Genomic DNA, 9,552 nt, shown 5'->3' on the forward strand with positions numbered 1-9,552 from the left:
CATCAAATATGAATGGACTGACAAGTGTGAGGAGAGTTTTCAGGAGCTGAAAACAAGATTGACGACTGCCCCAGTGCTGACAATCCCCAATGGCATAGAGGGATATACTATTTATAGCGACGCCTCAGGCCGAGGGTTGGGAGCAGTGCTGATGCAGCACAGAAAAGTAATTTCTTATGCTTCTCGACAGCTAAAGAATTATGAGAAGAACTATCCCACTCATGACATGGAGCTTGCAGCAGTGGTTTTCGCTCTAAAAATATTGAGGCACAACCTATACGGGATACACTGCGACATCTACACTGATCACAAAAGCCTGAAGTATTTCTTCACTCAGAAGGAATTGAATATGAGACAGCGTCGATGGTTGGAACTATTTAACGACTATGACTGCGACATTCTGTACCACCCGGGAAAAGCAAACAAGGTGGCAGATGCATTGAGTCGACAACCAGGTGCTTATGTGATGACAGTGAAGGAAATTTCGCCGCAGTTACAAGCCGACCTTGCTACCTTGGATTTAGAGATAGTAGTTGGTCAACTGGCTAATCTTTCAATCGAGCCTACCATTATGGAAGCTATAAGAGGCGAGCAGTTAGTCGATCCTTGGGTTCAAGGATTGATGCACGAAGTGAGGAACGAGGGGCGACCAGGATTCCATATCTCCGAGGATGGAGTATTGGGGTTCAAGGGAAGAATATGTCTTCCTGATGATGACGAGATCAAGAAGCAGATCTTTTTCGAAGGACATAATGCTCCTTATGCCATGCATCCAGGTACCACAAAAATGTACCAAGACTTGAAGAAGTACTTTTGGTGGCCTAGGATGAAAAAGGAGATGGCAGAATATGTGGCACACTGCTTGACTTGTCAGCAGACAAAGGCCGAGCATCAACGACCAGCCGGATTGTTACAACCCTTAGAAATTCCGGAATGGAAGTGGGAGATGGTCACTATGGACTTTGTCACAGGTCTACCAACCACTCCCAAGGGGCACGATGCCATTTGGGTTATCGTGGATAGGCTGACTAAGTCCGCTCATTTCTTGCTGATCAAGGTAACTTGTGGCGCACATAAGTTAGCAGATATTTACATTGCAGAAATAATGAGACTGCATGGTGTACCCAACTCCATCGTATCAGATCGCGATGGACGTTTTACCTCAACATTCTGGAATAGAATCCAAACGAGGTTGGGTACTAAACTGAAGTTTAGCACTTCTTTCCACCCGCAAACAGACAGTCAAAGTGAATGAACAATTCAGACACTGGAAGATATGCTAAGAGCCTGCGTGCTCGACTTTCAAGGGTCATGGAATGAGAAGGTTCCACTAATAGAGTTCGCTTACAATAATAGCTATCATGATTCCATCAAGATGGCTCCGTATGAGGCGTTGTATGGAAGGAAAGGTCGATCACCGATTCATTGGCACGAGACCGATGAAAGAAAGTTTCTCGGATCGGATGAGGTTGATCAGATTACAGAGGACATCCGACGGATAAGGCAACGCTTGCAAACTTCGGTTGATCGACAATGCAAATATGTTGATAGACGCAGGAGACCCCTGGTGTTTGAGGTTGGCGATAATGTGCTGCTGAAGGTAGCTCCGCTACGAGGGGCTATGCGATTCGGAAAGAAAGGAAAGCTTAGCCCAAGGTTTGTTGGACCTTTCGAAATCATAGAGAGGGTCGGGGAAGTAGCTTATCTTTAGCTCTTCCGCCCGCCCTGTCTAAGGTGCATGACGTGTTTCATGTATCCTTATTGAGAAAATTCATGCGTGATCCCTCGCATGTAATCAGCTATGAGCAGCTGAGCGTGGATCCTCAACTCGTCCATGAGGAAAAACTGGTTATGATACTAGACCGAAAGGAAAAAGTGTTGAGGAACAAGACGGTGCCATTGGTAAAGGTGCAGTGGTGTAACCATGGCATTGAAGAGGCAACCTGGGAAAAAGAAGACAAGATGAGGGAGCTGTATCCTCATTTTTTTTAAGTTTCGAGGACGAAACCTTTATAAATTGTAGGTATTGTAACGTCCTACGTTTTTGGGTACCTTTAAACGACTCGGGTCGGGATTTTCCCCCCGGGTTAAGAATATTATTTTAAATAATATTATATTTTGTTTGTAAGTAGTCCATGAGTTATTGCTAGCCAAAATATGAATTTTGTGATTTTAAAAGTCAAGATAAGACTTTCGGTCCTGGACCGACACAAAAACCCTGATCGGGTAAAAATCTCGGAAAATAAAATGAAAAATCATGGCAATTATATTTTGGGCATAAAATACATTCATAAAAGTTAAAGTTTGGTCAAAAATAATAAACCTAAAAGAAAATGGAAATTTTAGGGCATTTTGTGTTAAATGCCTAATTTTACCGAAATGGGGAATTTTATTCCATGAATGGACCTTAGGTTAAATTTTATTATGTGATTAATTAAATTAAATGTGAGAGATATTTAATTTAATTAATTAATGTTAAGTTTGGTGATTAAAACTTAATAAGAGTGAAAAGGTGTCAAAAGCCAATTTGGACTTTTCTTCTTATGAAACCTTTTTTAACCTTTATTAAAAAAAAAAATAAAAAAAATAAATGATCATATATGTAGCAAAGAGTGGCCGGCCATGTGGTGTTTTAGAGTGGTGTGAACCCAAATGTTATAAAGTCTAACTCCCATTTAATGAAGAAGTCAAGTGGGCAAGTGGGTAGAAAAGCACTTAAGTGCTTTGTGATATTTTGATGAGTTTTGTGAGCAATTCCCACACTAAGAACCGATCACTCTCCCTCTCTCATTCACTCATCTGATTTTTGGAGACCATTCAAAGTGTTCTCTCCATTTTTCAAGCCCAAGAACACCAAGGAAACTTTGAGGCTAAGTCTTGGTCTAGGAAGTATTTTCCCTAAGGTAAACTTTCACTAATCTAGGCTTTTGTAAAGTTTTAAGCTTAGAGTTTCAAATAGCTAATTAACTATGTTGTTGGGGGAAGTTGGTTAGGGTTTTTGAAAGGTTTTGGAGGAGTCAAAGCTTATAGGAAGGTCCAAACCTTAAGCAAGAACACCAAAGAGGTAAAAAGTTTACTTTTGATGATTTTGTTGTAGGGTTTTTAGTTTTAAGCATTATTTTGTATATCTAATGCTTAAAGTTTCTTGTTGGTGATGTAATAAGGTTATGGTAGTTGTTTAATAATTTTTATGATGCATGTGTATTGATTTTTGAAAATGGGAACCAAAACCCCCAAGGGTTTTGTAGGATACCCTAAAACAAAACATGTTTTGAGCTGTGACTTCCAAGGGGTCAAGCAGCCACTGTATATTTTTTTTGTAAAATTAAATTGTACTGTGATGTTTTTGAGATTGAGTACATAAAATTGAGCTTTTGAAACACAAAAAAATGTTTAGAAATGAGTAAGTTATGCTATTTCAAAGATTAGGTAAAAAACTGTTTTTTCGTATTCTTATTTTTGGAACCAAGTTTGGACAGCCACTGTATAGGTCAAATGAACCCAGTTTTTTCTAAAATTTTGTGGACATATTTCTGGCATAACCTATTAGTCCACTGTAAAATTTGGTAAGAAAATATTAAACGGTTTGAAAGTTATTAACTGTCAAAGTTTGGAAAAAAATAAGGACTTGAAAATAAGGTCATTTTTACCTCATTGTTGGAAAATGATTTCACCAATCAAAAATGCTCATTTTGACCTAAGATTTTTCAAAGACCTAAATGGCATAACAAAAATGGAATTGGGAAATTTTGGTAACAATTGGGTAAGTAAATTTCAAGTTATGAACTAACGAAGTATGTAGTTAAAAATGTGAAAAATAGGTTTTTCACACTTAGTGTAAAAATGAGATTAGGTTTTTCACACTTAGTGTAAAAATGAGATTTTGGAACATAAGGTAAAAAGTAAAATTTTGCTTATTTCAAGATATAAATTGGTAAGTCTTGAAATCATATTTTCACTAAAATTACCCCTTTGAGTTTAAATGAATTATTTTTCTAGTAAGTAAAATTGATTAATTGCTTTTGGAAAATTAATTAGTCAAGATGAGAAATTTATAACGGTTTTCCTAATTAAGACAAATTAGGCAATTTTCTTAAAACGGGTTTTAGATATTAAAACCTTAAGAAAAATAAAAGGAAAATTTAAAGAGTTTATTTTCTTTAAAAATAATTAAGGAATTTATTTGTATTTTCTGGATATAATACCGGCTAAAATCTTACATATTTTAACCGACTAGTCGAAAGTGCGGGTTAATAGTGATACCTTGAAAGAATAAGATTTTTAGCGGGTTGTGGGGAAATACCATTGTGATACCCGAGCCTAGGTATCGAGAACTTAGGATAGGTCTCCCCGAGACATAGGGTTTAGTCTCGAATATTTTGTATGACTTTCCTTAATAGGTTTAAAACCAAATAAGGATTATAAATCCTTACAAATGACTTTTATTAAAATGACCAAACTGCCCAAAATAATAATAATGAATTATTAGTGCCATAATTAATCCGAGTATACTGTATGGATAACTACAGTATTGGTTAAGCCTAACTGGACTGAACGTTGGAGGGTGAAAACTTGCTGAGCGCAAAGGACTCCAAGTAAGTCAACTTATATTGTATGGCTGCAACATGAAATGATTATTGTCTTGTATGTTAGTATAGGGATACATGCATATACATAGGCTGTCATAGAAAGTTGCTTAGAGACGTTAGTCTAGTGAGTGCTGATTTAGAAAATATGAACGGTAGAAGTCTGTCATATCCTAGACGGTTGATCCCCGTCACACTGCTTGATTTTATTTATGTCCGGTTCATTACCGCGACGAGTGGCCATGAGATGAGGATAAGCTGGTTAAACCTAGGGGCGCCAAGATAAATGGGACCTAGGGGCCCTCATGCTTACTTAATCATTGGACAGTTAGAATCCGAGCAAGTGCTCTGATAAGTTATTCCCGGATAGCAGCCGTGAATATTGGCCATTCCGTGAGAGTGCCTAGAGATACTAGGGGTTGCCAAGTTTGAGTGAGGTTGAACACCCTAGGGGTAGCTGCTCACCAGCACCACTGATTAACATAGAAGTCTCCATAAAACCGTGTAAATTGGATTACACTCTTGAATATGTAGCGATGCCCTAAGTAACACGATAGTTACCCTTGATGAGAATATTTATTGGCTAGATCTTAGTGTGGGGACTCAGTTCTCTTTTACAGATTAGCAATTATGTTGGAGGGCGCGTTACGCATGAATTGTTGGAAATTGTCGAGCGTTGGTCTCGAATTATAGTTGTGATATAATATATCTGCTTGCTCTGGGATTTTCTGAGTGCAGGGATATAGTTGTTGATAAGATATAGTTGTGATATAATATATCTGCTTGTTCTGGGATTTTTCTGAGTGCAGGATTTTTATCTAGTTACGATTTAATTTATCATTGGTTATCAGGCATGACCATAAGTTTGCCAGGACGCTTTAGCGTTCTTGAAATTGATTGTTTAGGGTCCGGAACCCTAATTCTCTACATGCTTTGTTTGAAAGTTGATCTTACTAAGCGTTTTCGCTTACCTAGTTGTTTCATGTTGTAGGTAAGAGCAAGGGCAAGGCAGAGCAGTGAGCGCTGGAGTCTTCCTTGCAAATGTACATGTGGACCGACCTTTTGGGAAGCCGTTTTATTTTTGGAAATGTTGTGTAATTTTCCTAAACTAGGCTCACTCTACTCTTTATAAAATATGTTGAAACTAAATGTTAAGTATGGCCATACGACTTTTTAAAAAGTTTTTTTTTCTATGGGTTTTTGAGACATTTTGTTAAATGAAAACATTTATATTTCCGCATTATCGAGTCTTGAAAATCCGGGTCGTTACACACAAAATGCAAGTTCAATAGTATTTATAAGTATATTGATTCCCAAGTTTTAATATAGTTGAAATAAATCACACTATATATTTTTTCAAAATATATTTTCTATTCAAGCACAAGTTACTCTTTCAAAAAGGTAGGATTTTTCTTCACTTATATAAGATATAATTTCTAAGCATTAGTTGTGTTACAACCTAATGAAACTACAAAAAAATCAAAGAGATTATGTTTAGGCAAAATATGATACTTATGCTCTAAGAATTAGATGTGAACAATTTGATGAAAAACATTTAATCAAAGAATATCATATTTTTGCATAATGAAGAACTAAGTGTAATATGCTTTAACACTCAATAATAGATGAAAAATGCATATCTTTGATAGAAAAATCCATAAACAATGTTACACAAATGGGAAATCAACATACAATAAAAAAAATACTATCTAGTTACATTTTGCTTCATCATCATCTTAATAACCTTTGAAAAAGATTAGAAGCTCATAACTAGATAAAAATTACAAAATAACATACTTGACATGCTCTTCAAAAGATGAAAATGGTAGAGAGAAACTAGTGAAAAGAAGAGAGAAAAATGTGTAGAAGATATTGAAAAAAAGATGAAGAAGAAGAGCTCCTCCAAATGGTCTTACAAGACTCTATTTATAGGCAAAATGTGGAGATTAAATTAATCAAATTAAAATAAATAAATTGATTAATTTAATTGTGTTGGGAAGTGGTAGGATAAATAGAGTAAGTGTAAGAGTATTGGAAAAATGAAATGTTTGGTTGGGTAAAAGATTAGTGAAAAGCTAGGGTAAAAAAATAAATTAGGAATGTTTATTTAGGTAAGAAAAATAGGGAAAAGTGAATTGATATTTGAGTGAAAAATATTGGGAATGAAAATGGCTTTTTTAGCCATATTGGTGGCTGTGGCAAAGTGGTTCGGTTTGGGCTAGGCAGATGGATGATGGGCCGTGGTTGACTAGCTGCTTTGATTGCTGAAGGTGGACTTGGGCCAAAGGAGATGCTGGCTGAATGCTGATGGAATGAAGTCAGGAGGTTGGGCCTTCTTTGCTGAAGGAATTCGGGCCTATGCTGGGCAAGAGAAAGGCTTCGGGTGCCTTCGGTGACTACTTGCTGAATTGAGATGGCAGCATGTGATTTATTTGGATAAATGCTGAAGGTGCTGAAGAAGTGACAGCTGGCGTGGAGAGGTGTTGAGGCAGCTGGTATTGATGCATGGTTGGGCCTGGCGGAAGCAGCTTGGACGGGAGCTGGCGAGGTAAGGAGTAGCTGATGGCTGGGCCTGGGTAGGTGGTGTGGGCCTGGGCAGGTGGCGTGGGCCTGGGGTGAGATTGGGCCAAGCGGAAAAATACCACTTTTCTTGCTTTTCTTTTACAGAAATGCCATTTTTTTTTCACCATTCTTCTTGCTTTTTAAGAGCAAATAACATACAAACAATTCCCTATAAAACAAACATAAATTAAATTAAAACTAAATATTTTCAATAATGAAATATACAACAAAAGTTCAATGAAAATATTAATTAAAATTTAATTTACTTAAACATTTAAGCTCAAAATTACATCTTTTTACTCCTAACTTAACAATATTATTTTTAAATAATTAAACTATAAAATTTTTCAATAATATACTATAAAAACACACAAAAATATATAAAAATCAAAATTAACCTAATAAATTAAAAATCACTTAAAAACTTGATAAATCAATTAAAAACTCAAGAATTAAGCAACAATTAGTACATAAAAAGTGGTAAAATAACTCTATTTTGAATGCTTTATGAGTTGTTTGAATTTTGGAATGATTTTGAACACACTTTGAATGCTATGGTTTAATATTTTTCCACTTGCAAACTCTAAATGGTGTGGATTTGGAATGTATGATTTTCATGAATATTTTTTAAACCATTATGCAGTTTATCCCCCCTTATGATTTTCTTTTGGTGCCTTAGAATCTCATAATGTCGACTAGAGGAAGAGGAGGCAAGGGAAGAGGAGGAGGGCGAGGAAAGGGTGTCTCCACAAGGTCTAAGGCCACGACAACTCCTGAAGTAGGAATGCCATCAGTCCAACCTGCAGCCCCAGCTGCTTCAATTGTGGATCTAGCTGCAGAGGTGGCAAGGTTAAAGGAACAATTAAGGCTGAGAGATGAGGAATTAGTACATGCTAGGCAAGTACCCCAAATGCCCCAAGTGCATCAAGTAGAAGTAACGTAGCCTCAGCCACCAACACCACCACCTGTACCACTACTTGTGACTTATGGGTTTGAGCCAGTGTATGAACGTTTCAGAAAGCAAGCCCCACAAACCTTTGAAGGAAAAGTTGACCCCATGGTGGCGGAAGATTGATTAAGATCATTCAAGGCTATCCTTGATCATATGTATTTAAATGATCGCCAAAGAATCTCATGTGCAACGTACTTGCTTAAGTTGGATGCACGGATATGGTGGGATGTCATTAAACAACCTCGAGATATGAATACCGTGACTTGGGCAGATTTCGTGCAGGCTTTTAGCAAGAAGTATTACAGTGCAACCGTGTTGGCAGCCAAAGTAGATGAGTTCGTGACTTTGGTTCAGGGAAATTTATCTGTCATTGATTATGCACAGAAGTTCGATAGGTTGGCGAAATTCACTCCTGATGTTGTACCAACTGAAGCTCTACGAGTCCAAAGGTTCATGAGGGGACTCAAGCCTATGATTGTTAGGGACGTTAAGATGACCAGTACTGAAGTGGTCAGTTATGCCGAAGTACTATATAGGGTACTTGAGGCAGAATACTTGGAGGATCGAATATGGAAGGACAATGCTGCCAGAAGAGAGGCCCACCGAAACAAGGGCTTCAATGAGGGTAACAAGAGGAAAGCTAATGAAGGGCAGAATAGTGGCACTGACAAGAGATCGAGACCCCCAACCACAAATAACAATAGTCACAATATTCAGAACCACCCTAATAACCGAAACAATTGCTATAATGATTAGAACCATGGGAATCACCAAAGCAACACAGTAGAGCACTCCACTTGTCCTAAATGCTTGAAAAGACACTCGGGAGAATTCCAGGGCGACATCAACAAATGTTTCAAATGCGGTCAAGCACGACATCTGAGAAAAGATTGCCCACAATGGAAAGCGGGATAGAACAGTAACATCATTTTGGTGCCAGCACGGGTTTTGGCCTTAACTCAGAATGAAGCAACCAACAGCAACACCGTAGTGACAGGTCAGCTCCCTATATCTGGTATGATGTGTAGAGTCCTTATTGATTCTAGAGCGACTCACTCCTATGTTTCCATGAATATGATTGATAAGTTGGGTATGCCTTGTAAACTGTTTGACCATAGTTTTAGTACAATGTTACCGTCAGGAGACGTGATGTTGTCAACCAGGTGGTTTCAGTTAGTACCTATAACAATAGAGGGTAGGGAGTGCTCGGAAGACCTTATAGAACTAAGTATACCAGATTATGATGCCATACTTGGCATGGATTGGTTATCCAAACATGGAGCAACGATTGACTGTCGAAAAAATATTGTGGAGTTCAGACCAGAAACAGGGGAACTCTTTTCTTTTAAAGGAGAATTACTGGGTTTTCGTACGCTCATAATATCGGCACCGGATGCACAGAATGTGATGCAACATGGTTGTTCGGCATATCTAGCTAGTGTGGTTGATAAA

The sequence above is a fragment of the Humulus lupulus genome, chromosome 3 (genome assembly GCF_963169125.1).
Source record: "Humulus lupulus chromosome 3, drHumLupu1.1, whole genome shotgun sequence".
Taxonomy (NCBI): Eukaryota; Viridiplantae; Streptophyta; class Magnoliopsida; order Rosales; family Cannabaceae; genus Humulus; species Humulus lupulus.